The 16,121-nt window shown below is 35.3% G+C and overlaps 1 pseudogene; it reads right to left on the reverse strand.

Annotated features, from left to right (window-relative positions):
* Positions 1 to 221: 221 nt before the first annotated feature.
* Positions 222 to 2,475, reverse strand: LOC149263051 (uncharacterized; annotated as a pseudogene).
* Between the last annotated feature and the right edge of the window lie 13,646 nt (positions 2,476 to 16,121).

Consider the following 16,121-nt stretch of genomic DNA (forward strand, 5'->3'; position numbering starts at 1 on the left):
ATGTAAATAATTCCATTTCTGAAATCACAAATGAATCTTGTCCGTGCAACAAATATGCATACAGTTTTTAGACAACAATGCGATTTCTTCCTCATCATGTTGACAATCCATTTTTCTCATAGATTTAATAGAGTCTTCTTATGTGTTCTATATGTTTTTAGGAAGATATTCTGTAGACATGAAATATCTGTATAATCAATTTCTAAATGAATTAATGAAATTTAATTCAGAAAACTGTTATATGATGTTTTCTCAGCTTCTCTAGCCCGAGTCTGTGAATGTCGAAGAGCATCCAATAAGTCTGACTTCCTGGTATAATCAGCTTCCGGATATTCTGTTTCTCCATCGGAGCTGGTTAACCTGCGATTGTATCTGCCAAACAATAATGACTAGCTTGAGCCACCAAGAAAATAAGAATAAATTACCAATACCCAGATTTATTAGCAAGAAGCCTTTGTCAATGACACCTTCATGTTATGGTTATCACTATATCTTTAATGCAGGGTTCTCCATGTATTGCATGTTTATAAACTCTCTAAGACTCAAAAGGGACATTGAATGGATGTGCCAATATAGTTTGCCAATTTATCATGGACTTTTGTTCACGTTCTGTGAAAGAGATTTTTTGTAAATATACATATTAGCTTTTGCAAAGAACAAGAATTACAAAGACAAAAATGCCCCTGCTTATCAAGTATATTTTACGCACCTTTGAAAAATAGTATTTTTTGAGACATCATGGGGCAACCAAACTCACCTAATGATTCTCTCTCGGTAATCAGTGGAGGATGATTTATGGGCAACTTCTGATTCGGTGGCTTCTGAAGTTGAGGGTGAATGGCCATAAAGTAACAAGGAGTTCAAGCCCTTCTCTTCTTGATATGGAGATTTGAACCTGCCAACAGAAGTTGAAAAAACTGCATCTTTGGATTTAGACATGTCCATCTCTTTAAATTTGTCACTGCTTTTAAAAGGTGCACTCCCGTGCCAGATAACAATTTTGCAAGCTCCCTTTGATCAGCTCTACACCACCTAATTCCACCCTTCTCATAATATTTTGCATTTGTACAGTTCAGATAATGGTTTATGGAACCTTCAAGCCCAGTACCATCCATCAACTTATCCATTGTCCATGCCTGATCTTGACAACCATCAACAGCTGAAGCTGTATGATCTTTAGTTCCATTCACTTTCTTGACTTTGTTAAAGGCAGAGTTTTCCTCAACTATTTAATGAAGCTACTAGGGTTCTTGCAATGTCAAGAAGGATGAGATGCTTTTTTCCCGGATTGGCTTTTTGTCCATTATTTCGCATCTTATGAAAAGCATCTTACAATTACTTAATGTTTTAGTTATAATGTGAACCACCAATGTAAGTGATTTGTTTTAATTAATGTTTTAGTTATAATGTGAACCACCAATGTAAGTGATTTGTTTTAATATTTGCAAATCTAATTCGCCGCTTTTCAATTACCATGTTCAATAGTTTCGTTGCCTATCTATAGAGGTTTCCTCCTTTTAATAATCCTATCGGCCTCTCATTATACCTTTTGGGACAATTGCTAGTTTTAATCATGTAGTTGTTTTTATATTTAATATTATTTTAGTGGTGATGAGGACCCAAAAAATAGAGGACAGGAAATCGTGGGAAATTCAATAATTCAAGGTGGTGTCTAGCAGTGATAATAGTAATAGTAATAGTTCAAACGCTTGTCCAAGTGGGGAAATTTAAGAGCCACTCACTTCGAGGATTATGGCGGCCTGACCTTAATCCCAAAGTCACGAATGTGGTTTCTCTCTCACAGTTGCGCGCCTCTGATGTTGCCCACTGCCTTAGAGTCAGGTTCCACCTTAAATACGCGTTCAATCAGCAGCGATTTGACTAATCCACTTCTATTACGATCACATGGTGCTCCACATCCAATCCGATCCAATCCTCCCTACCCTTGTTTTTATTATTATCACGTTGTGTTCACACGAGTAATGGAAATAACTATACAATTAAAAACGAAACGATGGTTAGATACAATATTTTTGCCCACAGAAAAGGAAATCAATGTAACCTATCACGAGTTTTATAAAAAGTAATTTACAATAAGTTATCAATTTAGAAAGTTTGATTGGTCGCTTGCAACGTAAGATTATGCTTTAATTTTTAAAAGCGTTTATAAATTGTCCCCCGAGAATTTTTCATTTATATTCGTTGTAGATGTGTGTGCCATGTCAATAACATCATATGTTGCCATGTTAATAACATCATATTTTAGGAGTAGGCTGCAATTGTAGCACTTTATTTTTAATACGTTAATTTAAGTGATTTATTTAAAAAATAATAATAATATAAAAATTTTAATTATTTTAATTAAAAATGTAATTTTAATAATAAAAAATTATACCCCGGATGCGGGTGCCACCATGCAAGACCTGGTAAGGCCACTTGCCACGGTAGACAGGACATGCGACGGACGGAGGGCATTAAGGCTCCTCGCCGCCACCTCCCATCGACCAGCAACGCAGCACTCGAGCCTTAATGAAGGTGCAGGTACCACAGAGGAGGAGGATGGCCGCATTCAATGCGGGGACATTCCGGAAGAATGAAGAGGTTGTTAAATTTGTCGATTGGGATGCAGATGAAGCCCACTGCGATGGTGTTCCTGCTCTGCAACCTGAGATTTCTGGAGTCATTGTGGAATTGGGGGAGGCTGGCCGACTGCTGGTCCTCCCTGGTTCATGCCTACAGTCATTTGTTTGTCACAGTGAGCCGAATTGGGTGGAAGCTTCGTCTGAGGAAGCGGAATTTGGAAGAATGGTCCGTGAACGAATGCCATGTCGCCGGGGTAGAGGCTCAGGGAGAGCCAGATCCGCTCGAGGGCCTGCAGCCGACCTACACCACCATTGCTGCTGTGTTTATTGTCACCGACGAGGAGGAGCACCTCAGGTGCAGCCGAGTCAATATGTGGAAGCGGGAGGGTCCAGCAATGGAGAGCAATCTCTACCTGCATTCGGCTCTGTCATCTTCTCACTGCGCAATCCCAGAGAAAATTTGGGCATCAATGCTCATATTTCAGTATTGTTTACCAGAATCACGGACGAAAATGAAGCCGGCCTGCCTCGGCCACCTGCAATGGAGAATCCCTCGGACATTGAAGAGAGACTTCACCCGGCGCGAGAAGGAAAACTGCCTCTGGCTATGGAGGAAGAATGCCGGCTCGTGGATAAAGGTAAAAGGCCTTTGGGGGAGGCCTCAAGCTCACGGGAGGCGGAATTGCGGGAGAAAGAACCTGATCTGCCGGCCTTCATGGACGGCCTACCAGAAGGACATGGCTGGGCGTGGATTCGGGAAGCCAAACCAGGGGAGGACGAGCCAGAGGATGATGAGCAAGAGGGCTAAGCCCAGGTGGCTCTCATGCATGCAGTCTGGACGCGTGTGGGATCGTGGTCGGTTCTCTCTCCTGTGGGATCGTGGTCGGTTCTCTCTCCTGTGGAATCGTGGTCGGTTCTCTCTCCTGCTGTCTTTAGTCGTTCTAGTTTGCTTTTTTCTGTTATATGTTGGGTCTCGGTCATATGTATCTTCTGCTGTTTCTGGGTCACTCTTCCGTTATGGAATGGAGTTTTGTTTGGTTTGGGCTATCTCCACAAGCCCTGGTTCTATGTGACAATCTCTGCCCCTGCGTGGGCTTCACAGAGTTGCCTTTTGTCTTTTTACTGGCGGTTGTAAGGCGCAATCTAGGTACCTTCAGGCGTGCTTCTCAGAAATGTAATGGGTTGGGGGGCTATGCTACAGCTGCCATGGAGCCACATGAGCAGCAAGATATATCGCATGTAATTTTCAGCTGTAAATATTAATACATAGTAGTTAATGTTGCTTAGAAAAAAAAAAATAATAATAATAAAAAATTATAAATTTTTGATAAAAAATTTAACATAATTAAATTGTATCAAAAAGGGTTTGTTGAGAAATAAGGACAAAAAAATAAGACTAAATTGTGTATTTGAGTCAATAAAGACAACCATTACTCATTACTATTCACAAATGCAAAACTTGTTTATCAAGAAAAACCACTTTAATTGAAATAATTTTTGAGTATTTCATACTAGATAGATTTTCACTCCATACCTCTAAATCTATCTTTACAAATTATTGCATTGAAATTATCTAATACTCAAATTTTACTATTATAATAATATTTATTTAGATATATTTATTCAACCATTTTTTACCATTATAATAATTCAATTGTCAAACTTTAGTAGATGCAGTTTTACTGATTATTATCCATCAATGCAAAAATCACCATTAATAAAAAACTATTATCCATGAATGCAAGAATCGTCATTATTTAAAATAAATCGAGCCACGTGAAATGGTTTCAATCGTCAAACTTTTAGTAGATGCAGTTTTTACTGATTATTATCCATCAGTGCAAAAATCACCATTGATAAAAAAAACTATTATCCATAAATGCAAGAATCGTCATTATTTAAAATAAATCAACCCTGATCCACATGAAGTAGGATTTCACTCTTACTCTTTGGGGAATAACCTATTTCTTTGTGTTCAAAGAAAAAAACTCTTAATTAAGAAAAATTGTTTAAGTCGTACTCTAGAAACTTTCATTTTAACAACTATGCACATAACATAGATTGAAAAAATCCCACTATGCACAATAACATAGATTGAAAAAAATCCCTCCCAAGAAAAATGAATTAATTTGTTATATATTAATTTTTTAAAATTTATTAAAATTTAATAATTAATTAATAATAAAAATAGCTATTATTATTAGATTACTTTGGAAAAAAAATCAAGTTATTATAATATGAATTTTCATATCAATTCTCTTCTTTATTGTTTTATTTTTTAAAATTTAATAACTAATTAATAATAAAAATAGCTATTATTATTGGATTAAAAAAAAATCAATTTATTATAATATGAGTTTTTATATCAATTGCCCTCTTTATTGGTTTTTACTTTAATTTTTACTATCAATTACTTTTTGCATAAGAAGCAAGTACTAAGCATCAAGCAACGCAGCAACTCCACATGCATATTACACCTATTATTGATAAAATTATAAACAATATTTTCTATACAAAATTAATAATATACATATCACATTAAAATAAATTTCAACACTATATCCTTGAATGATTTATGCATAAATTCTATGATCATTTTCTCTACTGCCAGAACAAAGAAGTTGATTCTTAACCCAACATTGGATCCATGTAAAATCAATGGCTCCTCACATAAAAGGTTATTCTATAAATATTTTTAAAAAGGTTCAAAGTCCCCCTATCAATAGAAAAGATAATTGAAATATGACCTGGATTAATTGGAATAAAATATATAACAAAGATAGAGAAGAAAGTCCTCCCTCCATGCCGTCATATTCTCCACTGCCAGAACAAAGAAGTTGATTCACAAGCCAACATCGTCTGTCAACTGAAAGAGGATCAATGTGAGATCAATGGCTCCCTCAAATGGAAGGTTATTCAAAGTCCCCCTATCAATAGAAAAGATAATTGGAATATGTCATGGATTAATTCGAATAAAATATATAGCAAGGATAGAGAGGAAAGTCCTCCCTCCATGCCTTCGACTCTGCTACTTTGGAATATAGCTCGAGTCTCCCCAGGTGGAGACATATGCATGTCCTAACAGATGAGGTGGCAGGCTTCATGAATGACGGAAAGGGGCACATTTATTCAAGACATGCCCCACAGGTAATATCCGGACTTCAATTGTCTATTGTATTAGGCTTTGTACCAGGTTGGATGGCTAGCATATGGATCATACAGCAGAATTTGGCATCGGTGACATCTCTTGAAGCGTGGGAACCTCTTGAATCATAATTAGCATTCATGGAGGCGGATATCAGGCGTAACTTGTAGAATTTGGATCGTAAATGTTCATAGGGGAGCCTTCGTGGCTCGCTCTTTAGTCCTTTAAATCACACTTTGTGCTCCTCCTTCTAGTCCATTGGAATCCTCCCTCGTATTTCTCCCTCGTCGAGAACGGGCAAGAGCTTCCTTCGCTCTCAGGAAGCTTTGGGCCCTTCTTCATGTGCAACAAATGTAGGTTCAACTCGTCAAAAAACGTAGTGGAGAAATCAAACTCTTCTAGGTCAATAATTTGGGAAGCTTTGATAACATTTGCAGAAGTTTCCAATCGTCCATGCTTTCTGCCAACTTGCGTTCTCAGTGAAGTAGCTCAAGTAAAGAGGAAAGGGTTTTTTTGCCCTTTTAGAAACAACCATAATCGGCCTTGTTTCCCTGAAGTATATTCATCTATTCTGTTGCATTCTCGTCAAGTGTTGTACTACTTTGAGTCTCGTTGTTCAGAGCACCTCATACCTCCACATTTGGGCACTCTGGGTTCTTGTTAAAGTCTCAGCTTTAAGCTCGCAATAGAAAAGAACGGAACCTCATTCACTCAATGCAACCTCTGCCCGCACCTCCCACTGGATAGGCATGAGGAAATTAACAAACAATTAGCCGAAATTCTATCTTTGACGAGGGAAGTTCAAAGTCAACCAGGAAGAATTAGACAGCTAGAGGATGAGATGGAATGGATGTGCCGCCATCTTGTAGAACTGCAGGAACAACACAACACAGAGAACAATAGAAGCATGGTTAGTAGCACCCCTGAAGACCCCTCAGACAATATTTCCATAGACCCTCCACAGTAAGCCATGTTTGCTCCATGTAAATGCATTTTGTTAAGTGGTCAGTTTTGTCTAGTTTATAGTAGTAGCGGTCTTTGTTTTTACTCTAAGAAGGAATATAGGAAAAGACTGGTATAAAATTTTGAGTTTCCTCTTGCATCTCTTCTGGAAGATGTTCTGTCTCAAATCAAAATGTAAATTCACTGAGTAACTTGCTGCTATTGGGTGTAGAATTAATGGAATATCTTCGTGTAGAATTAATGGAATATCTTCTCAATTGTGTTAAAAATACATAAATAAATAATAATAATCTATATTACTAATAATCATGATATTATAAAATATATAACTAATAAAAATATAAAACATATCACAAAAACTATATATTAATTATAATTCATGCTATGTATTAAAGAAATTATAAAACATGTCAAAAATAAGTGTAGCATATATGTATTATCAATGTTATATATATAAAAGCATATTTTAACATCATGTGTATTAAAGATTAATAGGAATCAAATCTCTCTCTGCACAATTTTTTTTTTCTATTTTTATATAAAATTAAATTTACATTATAAAAATGTAAATTTACATCTGAAGGATGTAACCCTTCAAAAAAATTATTAAACCCATGGTTAGAATAGATATAGGTTGATATACTTCTAAAATATGATGTCTAATCAAGTTTCAATTTACAATCTCACAATATAATTCCTACAACCACATATTATTAACCCATTAATAAATTTCAATTATGTATCCCATTAATAAATTTCAATTATGTATTTTAATATACATTTTTAGATTTACAAAAAAACATAATAACAATTATTTTCCTTCAATCACTTATTATTAGCCCATTAATAAATTTCAATTATGTATTTTAACATACATCTTTACATTTACAAAAAGCAAAATGACCATTATTTTCCATTTTTCTAAGTGTATCTTAAAATTAAGCTATTTTAAGATTTAGCAAACATGTATTTTAAAACTAAGTTTTAATTACATAATAAAATAATTCATGAGCTTGAATAATCAACTTTTTTTTTTTAACTGAAACGGTTGTGTTTTATTGATAAAATTCAGGTTGGGCAAATCTTAATCAACCATTACAATTCGCAGATTTTATATGAGCTCCTTTCCCGGTTAGGGAATAATTATCATTTTCAAAGCACCTGCATTTACGCTAATCATTCCATTTTGTAGAGTACATCCTATGTTTGTCAATCTGTCCGCTTCCTTGTTTAATTCTCTGAGTATGTGGAAAATTTGAACCGAGGAGAAGTCCTTCAGAATTCTGCTCACTCTTGAGAGCTGTTTGTTTAGCGTTGGATCCTTGAGCCCTTTCTTGCTTATTAATGACTTTATTAACAATTCTGAATCTCCAAAGATTAGGATTTCGCTTGGATTTTCTTTTCTGGCTAATTGGCAAGCTTTTAAAAGGCTGAGAGCTTCAGCCTGGTTGTTGGTTTTTAGTCCAAGTCCCCAACTGAAGTCATCTTTTTCCCCGTTCGGATAGAAGATTACCCCTCCTGCTCCTGACCTACCTGGATTGCCTTTTGAGGCACCATCGAAGAAGATAGTGCACTTGCCCTGGGATTTCCACCACTGTTGAAATCTGTCCATGGATCCACTCTCTGTGCTTCTATTCCCCTCTCTAGAATGGTGCGGTTCTGTTGATGTAACAATCCCTGATTCATGCCATGTGGCTTTGACAGTATTGGGTGGTGGGCATATGAATAATGAGTGACCCCTAAGTAATATGGGGCCCTTCATCGATCGGTTGGCTGAAGACTAATCATCCAGCTCCTCACTCAAATAAAGAAAAGAAAACCGATAGCGCCCACGGACTGACTGAACGGGACAATGGGACTCCGCTGGCTTAACTAAGATCCCATATGAGCGTTTAGTGGGGGGCAAATTATGTCTAAAGAAGGTTTATTCAGACAAGTCTGTATCTGCCATCTTTTCTTATGGATTGGTCGTGTGATTTCTGGAGGTCTGGTCTTGTAAGAGTAGTCATCCAGCCATGCCCTTTATTCTATTTGGAGGGAATTATCATCTTTGACTGGAGAATGGTTCAAAGTTTCTAAAAGGAGTTTCTTTGCCTGGTCTGCCACTTTTTCTGCAAGGATTTCATTTTGGTTGAAGATGATTTCGTTCCGGGCTAGCCATAGCTTCCAGCATACATATTTTGGGGCAGCAATCCACACCTTGTACCATAGAGATTTGCCAGCAATATTGTGAGGGTAACTGGCTTTCCAAGTGGAGAACATATCTGCAATCGAACATTGTGTTGGGGGTCTCACATTCAGTCCGGTCAGGAAGATAGACCAGGCCTTCTTCGCATACTCACAATCGATAAACATGTGTTCTGAGGTTTCCAATGCGTTTTTGCAAAGAGCACATCGATGAGGACCTGCTATGTTCCTTCTGCACAGGTTTTCTCCAGTCAAGATTTTGTTATGGAACAGTGTCCAAAAGAAGAAATTGATCTTAGGGATGCTAAAGTTGTCCCAGACCTGCTTCCACACTGATTTCGGATGTGGCGAATCCTTTTTGCTTTGCATCTGTAAATATCCTTGTCTTGTTGTGTACACCCCCGTCTTACCCCATCCCCAGGAATCTTCATCATCTTTATGTACTGGAGCAAAGTCTGAAATTACCTCTATAAAGGCGTTTAGCTGGGGATTTAGGTGCTGAATAATCAACTTTCACTTTAAGATTTTTTAAGTATAAAATTTATATTTGAAATCTTTAAAAAATATTAATTATGAGATTTAGGAAATATGTATTTTAAAACTAAATTTTAATTACATAATAAAATAATTCATGAGCTTCCATAATCAACTTTCACTTTACTTTTTTTTTAAGTATAAAGGTTATATTTGAAATCTTTAAAAAATATTAGTTATGATATACTTTAAATAAGTTTCATAATAATATTCATAGCTATAAAATTAATTTTAAAATGTTTTGACTATTTCAATTTAATTTATTTATAATCTATGGATTTCAACGTTTTATTTACAAACAACTTCATCTACCTCTCTATCAATAGTTTAGTTGTTTTATGTATAGGATGAATATAAAAGCTGTTTTGTTTCTCATTACATTTTACATAGAAAGTATACAAGTAACTTTGCTACTCAACATAGTAATCTACCCAGTAAAATATGTTAAAAAATCACTATATATATAGAAAAAAAATTACGTAATAGTAGTATTATTTTTATCATAGTTACAATAAATTTTGCTATTACTTTTTGCATAACAAGTTTTTCATTCCATTTGACATAGCAAGTTACAATAAGTTCTGCTATTACTTTTTGCATAAGATATAGGTACTAAGCAGCCACGTTGCATACGTTGCATATTACACGCCCTACATATTACACTTGTTAAATATAAAAATATGAATTGTTCTGCTATTACTTTTTGCATAAGAAACATGTCCTAAGCAGCAACGTTGCATACACGTTGCTTACTTTTTGCATAAGAAACAGGTACTAAGCAGCAACGTAGCATAAGTTGCATATTACACGCGCTACATATTACACTTGTTAAATATAAAAATATGAATTCGATATTTTGGAAAATCACTTGAATATTTACATTGTACAAAATCAATAACTTAAAATTACAAATTTTCCAATTTCTAATTAAAGTTTAGACAAAATCAATCAAAAAATCTAAAAAAAATTAGTCAAAATTGTTTAGACTACACTATATAAACCGTTAACACTTAGAATTTAATAACAGTGATCGGCCAAGCTAGGAGGAAGGAGCTCCAACCTCATTTGAAAGATAGAAATTCTAAATTCCTCTGGTAGTGCAATGGTACAATCACAATTCATCATTTTTTGAAAGAGAATACAAAATTCGAGAGCAATGTGTACTTAGTACCTTACAAAAAATTACATCAGAACATTTTAAAAAATAAAAAATTTCATTGATTTTCCCCACCAGAGTTTGAGCTACACATACCTAAATTTATGTGCTACCCTGCACCTTCAAGGTGGATCCAAATTGAACCAGATAGTACTCCAACCTCAACAAGTAGCATAGTTACAATATTTCAAGCAAGCGTAATGAAATCGAAATAAGGCTAGCTTCCTTCAACCAAATCCCTTTCATGTTTAACTTTCTTATTCACCCATAATTGCAACACGACTTCAAAGTGTTATTCTTCCATCCTTATCCATAATCAAGAATTCGCAAATTTGAATGTTGATAAGGTCCCTGTCAAAGGTCTTTGTATAAATATAGAGTATTCTCATTATGCAAAGGGCTAATTCCCTCCCAACAACTCAAGCGACAACATTTTAAAATAAAAAGGAATCTAAATGTGTTGGTAGGTCAAAGGCATCTTGGCGTAGTTGGTAAAGAGGGCAACTAATATAGTCCTCACGAAGGTTTAGGTCATATTGTTTAATATGTTTGTGGTTATGCTCATGTGTGTGTATGTTAGCACACAAAAAAAAGCACTTGAAATCAAGTGCAAGTCTTGGGTGCATTTATGGAATAGGTATTTTCACTTTTGGTTGCTTAGCTAAATAGGGACCCATGACACTCAATTTATGATAATAGGAAGCTTAGTCAAAAAGAGAGGTGTTGGTAGTTTTTTGAACTCACATACTTAATTTCAAAATTTGAAATGAATGTATTTGTGAATGTTTAGATGAATATGCAGCCAATATTTGATGCAACAATGTTGATGAGTAGCCCCGACAGTTAGCTCAATTAGTCGAGTCCTCGTCGTTAAAGCACCTTTGCTATTGAGAGGTCACAGGTTCAATTCTCTCGACACTCTCGGGGTTAGGTTCCATGGTTGCGCTGGTAGGAAGTGATCCCTTCTGGTGGATCTGCTTAGTACAAATATTTTGTGGACATAGTGGTCAACAATCTCCAGGACCAAGAACCACAAAAGAAAAAAACACAATGTTGAAGAGTATGTCCATGAGAAAAGTGCCACATGAATTTTTAAGAACGTTGGACATTATTGATGTATAAATTGTTGTATAATGGTTTAGTGCTCAACTAGGTCAAATATAATAAAAGTTCCAAGAGAGCCCTGATAGTCAAGGCCCTTATTTTCACATAGTATCATATCTAATAGACATGGTGTGCACTTCCAAAACTTTCATGGGACTAGCTTTGTCATGGAATTCATCTTTACCACCCATGCATGTTTACTATCAAGATTTATGGAAGTACAAATATTATGCATACTATGAGCATATATGTGATAATTTATTGGCTCCTTTCTATGATGTTATATTCAATAAGCCATGCCTAATATTCTCACGAATAATGTTGTTGCAAATAGGTGATTGGTTCATTGACCAAAATGGAAACTATCTTCAAATCTATAATTATATTAAATCCCCGCTCCCCCCACAATCCTAATGCACGTGATCAATAGATTGGTTTTAAGAGAGAACTTATCAAAATGAAGCATGGAGCAAATGGAGAAGATAAAAAGGAGTTCTTAGCAACATAAGAGAAGAGAAAAAGGAGTTCTTACCAACATACCTCATCACCATAGGGGCTTATTATGTTTCACATTTTGTACTTGGGTAGTTAGATGTGAGAAAAATTGACTTAAACAAGTTGCAAATTGAATCCTTCAACATTCATGACCTTTTCAAGAGGACATCCAATTATTTCAGGTTACCAAGCCTCTCCTAGCCTTACTACCATTAAGAATGCTCAAAATAAGAGGTTCATCCAAAAGTGTTAACTTTGACAAAGTCTTGGATGAAATTGCAAATGGTGAGGATGGACAATGTGCACTCAAAAGTTTACTCCACTCGATTCCAAGGAGACCATACAAATCAAAGAAAGGACAATCTTCCACCCTGGGTAAGAGAACACATTTTTGCTAATGTCAAAGCCAATATGGAAATAAAAATACCACTAACACAACACACTATATATCAAAGCAAAACTAGAGGTAAAAAAACATGGTACGGACAACAAGAAGGCACCACCAAAAGAAAGATGGGTAAACCGACACCATTTCAACAGAGGAGGTTTAAGCCCAATAAAGGCAAATAGTAACAAAACAATATCAATCCAAGCATTGGCAAAAAGGAAAGGGAAAACATGAGTGCAAATATGATATCAACTAGTACAGGTGTTTGTTGTTCAAACATATCATGGTTCAAGAAACAAATGAAGATATTACATCCCACCATTGAAAATAACCCCTTTGGACTAGTGGGGACTTTCACCTTTGAGAAGTGAAGGAGGTGTTGAAAAAACAAACTCATAAAAACGGGGAGGTAGAATAATCAAGACCACAAGACTAGTGATAGCTAATGTGTGTAAGATGCATGCAATAGTAGTGGCAGCCACTGGAATTGCAGTAGTGAAAGCCATTGAGTCTAAGACTTTCTAAATGGTAGATGGAATCAAGAAGAAAGGCAAAACAATTGCAAACCTCCAAAATTAGGTTGCTTTTTATAAGTCATGTATCATCTTAGTAAATTCTTGATGTGAGCTCACGGAGTTGGGGAAGAGGATCTCATCATTGCATCATAGAGTTTTGTAGAGTTCACCATGAACTTGAAACAAATAAGAGTAGTGGATTGATGATTTGATGAAGAAGGTGCACGACCTTTGACAAAAAAATTATGGAAGGGGGTGAGTTCAATGATGTTCTTGCAAATGTGCAGTTGTTGCAACCCAATCATTAGGGGAATTTTGAGATCTAAAATGGGCCTCCTAAAGAAATTATAAAATAATAGTAGAAATAATAAAATAATATTAGATAACATCATCAAATTTTAAAGGGGTTAACCCAAACAAAAACTACTTTTTCAACTCGTATTTTCAACTTATCTCCTTATGGGTTTACTCAAATTTTGAACAAGAACACTCATTGGATGCAGAATTTTGATTCATCATCCAAAGAGTACCCATGTTGCATACTTTCTATGGATCTTGCTATATGAAAAATGAGAAATGCATGAAAAACATGATTGCAATCACATTTTTTCATGTATTTCTCATTTTTCGTGTAACAGTTTCCATAGAAAGTATGCAACATGGGTACTCCTTGGATGCAAAATCAAATTTTGCATCCAAGGAGTACTCTCGCTCAAAATTTGAGTAAAACCTTAGGAAGGTAAGTTGAAAATACAAATTGAAAATACAAGTTGAAAAAAGTAGTTTTATTATTTTTTAATCTTTCTACTTGTTTACCCCAAAAATGGTGAATCATCTACCATGGTTGAAATCATCATCTTGAGTCCTATTAGTTCTTATAAAGTTTATTTTGGGTGTACATTTTTATTAGGAGATCCACTTTAGACCTCAAAAGTTTTCTAATGGAAATCACCTAGTTTGTTGCAAGCATCCACCACATACAAGGCACCCACATTGATGTGAATGAGGAACACTAGCAGATAAAGTGAGTGAACAAGGACCATATTATAGAGATTGCAAAAGTTATTGGTTTTCACATGTTTCCTCTCAAAAATGGCCATGAGTTTATTTCCTTCCTAAGCTCGTCAATAATGTGGAGAAATTGTTGCAAGATGACACACAAAGCTTTTTGGGGCTATCCAATGTCACGTCATTCATGAATACATAGAGGCCCCTATAACCATAAAGGGGTTTATGATTAATTATATGCCTAGGAATAACAATATTTATCATGTTCTTAGGCACAAATTCAATGGTGTATAGTCAACTAATGAAAATATCGTTTTCATTATCTCTTCTACAATTGGCTTATAATTGAGTATATGAAAAGCTAGAGGGAAGGTTGAAGTCATTTTTTGTAACTCCATGTATTCACTTATGTATAAATACATATAATAGCACCATGTAAAATGATATTTTTTGGACGAAGGAATTTGGAGGAGAGATGGGATAATCTACATTCTAAATTGTGGAGAGTATCGATATCTTTTATTTACTGTGATAGTTGATATGTTAGTTGATTTGTGTGTGTATATAGTTGTGAATGTATTTATTACTTTTCTGTGAATGTTAAACTCAAACCATATTGTGCTAATCAATGTCAATCTATTGAAAGATGAAAACAAATATATATTCTTTGCGTCATCAATGACATTTTGTTGCTCTAAGTTTAACGCTCTTTCAAAATTTACATTTGTACATCCCACTGAATTTAATTTAATTAAAAAGCATTTGTACATCCCACTGAATTTAATTTAATTAAAAACAGAATAAAAATGTATGATAACTAACATCATGCACTCAAGGGTTCACCATTAAAGGGTGGAGAATCTAACTAGGGAGCTTCAACCTAATAAAATATGTTGAAAGTTGATAACTAGCATTTCCTTGCATCAAGAAGTAGCACTAGAAATTTAACCTTTTTTTTTAATCACATAAAGACGTCATTTAAGCAACATTTATTTCTCAATGTATCCTATAGGGAAAATCAATTTGTAGGAAAGGCTCATAACCAATTACACTAGCAAATCACGTGAAAAGTGACTCAATGGATTAAACATAATGAGCATTTCGGAGGTTGATGTCCTTCCCTAGAGATTGAACTTTGTGATTTGTCACACCTTATAGTTGTAGGAAAGGCTCATAACCAATTACACTAGCAAATCACGTGAAAAGTGACTCAATAGAATAGGTTAAGTTTTGATGCATTGTAGCACCTACCCCACTAGGCATGTTAAGCACCCAAGAGGTCAAAACTCTTGCCCAACAATTAAACTTGTGATTTATTAAACTAAAATGATGATTCATAACCAACATCGATATAAAGTGATGACATCAAGGTTAATCATGATGACCCATAACACATGCATTTAACAAACTAAGGATAGGGAACTACCAAACAATTGAAACTCTTCACTGCTAATTTATTGAACCAAATACCTACTGTGAAAGCTCATAACCAGCTCCACTTATAAATCAATTTATGTCTCAATGGTGACAAGTTAAGTTGCAATGCATTATAACAGCTGCACTCAATGGACTCAGTACAATGAGCACCCAAAAAGCTGAAGCTCTTTCCTAGGTCGTATTGAACTCGTGAATTAATAAACCAAACACCTATAGTGAAAGCTCAAAACCAGCTTCATTGTTGAATGACTTTAAAAGTGATTTGATGGTAGCAAGTCAAGTCACAACACATTGGAACACACACCCATTGGGAGACCAGAGCTCATGGACAAGCATTGAACTTGACTCCTTAATCCAAATACTTGTAGTGATGGCTCACAACCATGTCAACAAAGCATTTCAAAAGTGTCTCAATGGTGATTAGTTAAGTCACAATTCAGTACAACATATACTCAACAAACTAAGGCTCACAACCATGTCAACAAAGCATTTCAAAAGTGTCTCAATGGTGATTAGTTAAGTCACAATTCAGTACAACATATACTCAACAAACTAAACACGAAGAATTCTCATGGCTTATCAAAACCAAATACCTATAACGAAGACT

Source organism: Pinus tabuliformis, chromosome 6 (genome assembly GCF_031772625.1).
Source record: "Pinus tabuliformis cultivar Carrire ecotype Pingquan chromosome 6, CPIR1, whole genome shotgun sequence".
Lineage (NCBI taxonomy): Eukaryota > Viridiplantae > Streptophyta > Pinopsida > Pinales > Pinaceae > Pinus > Pinus tabuliformis.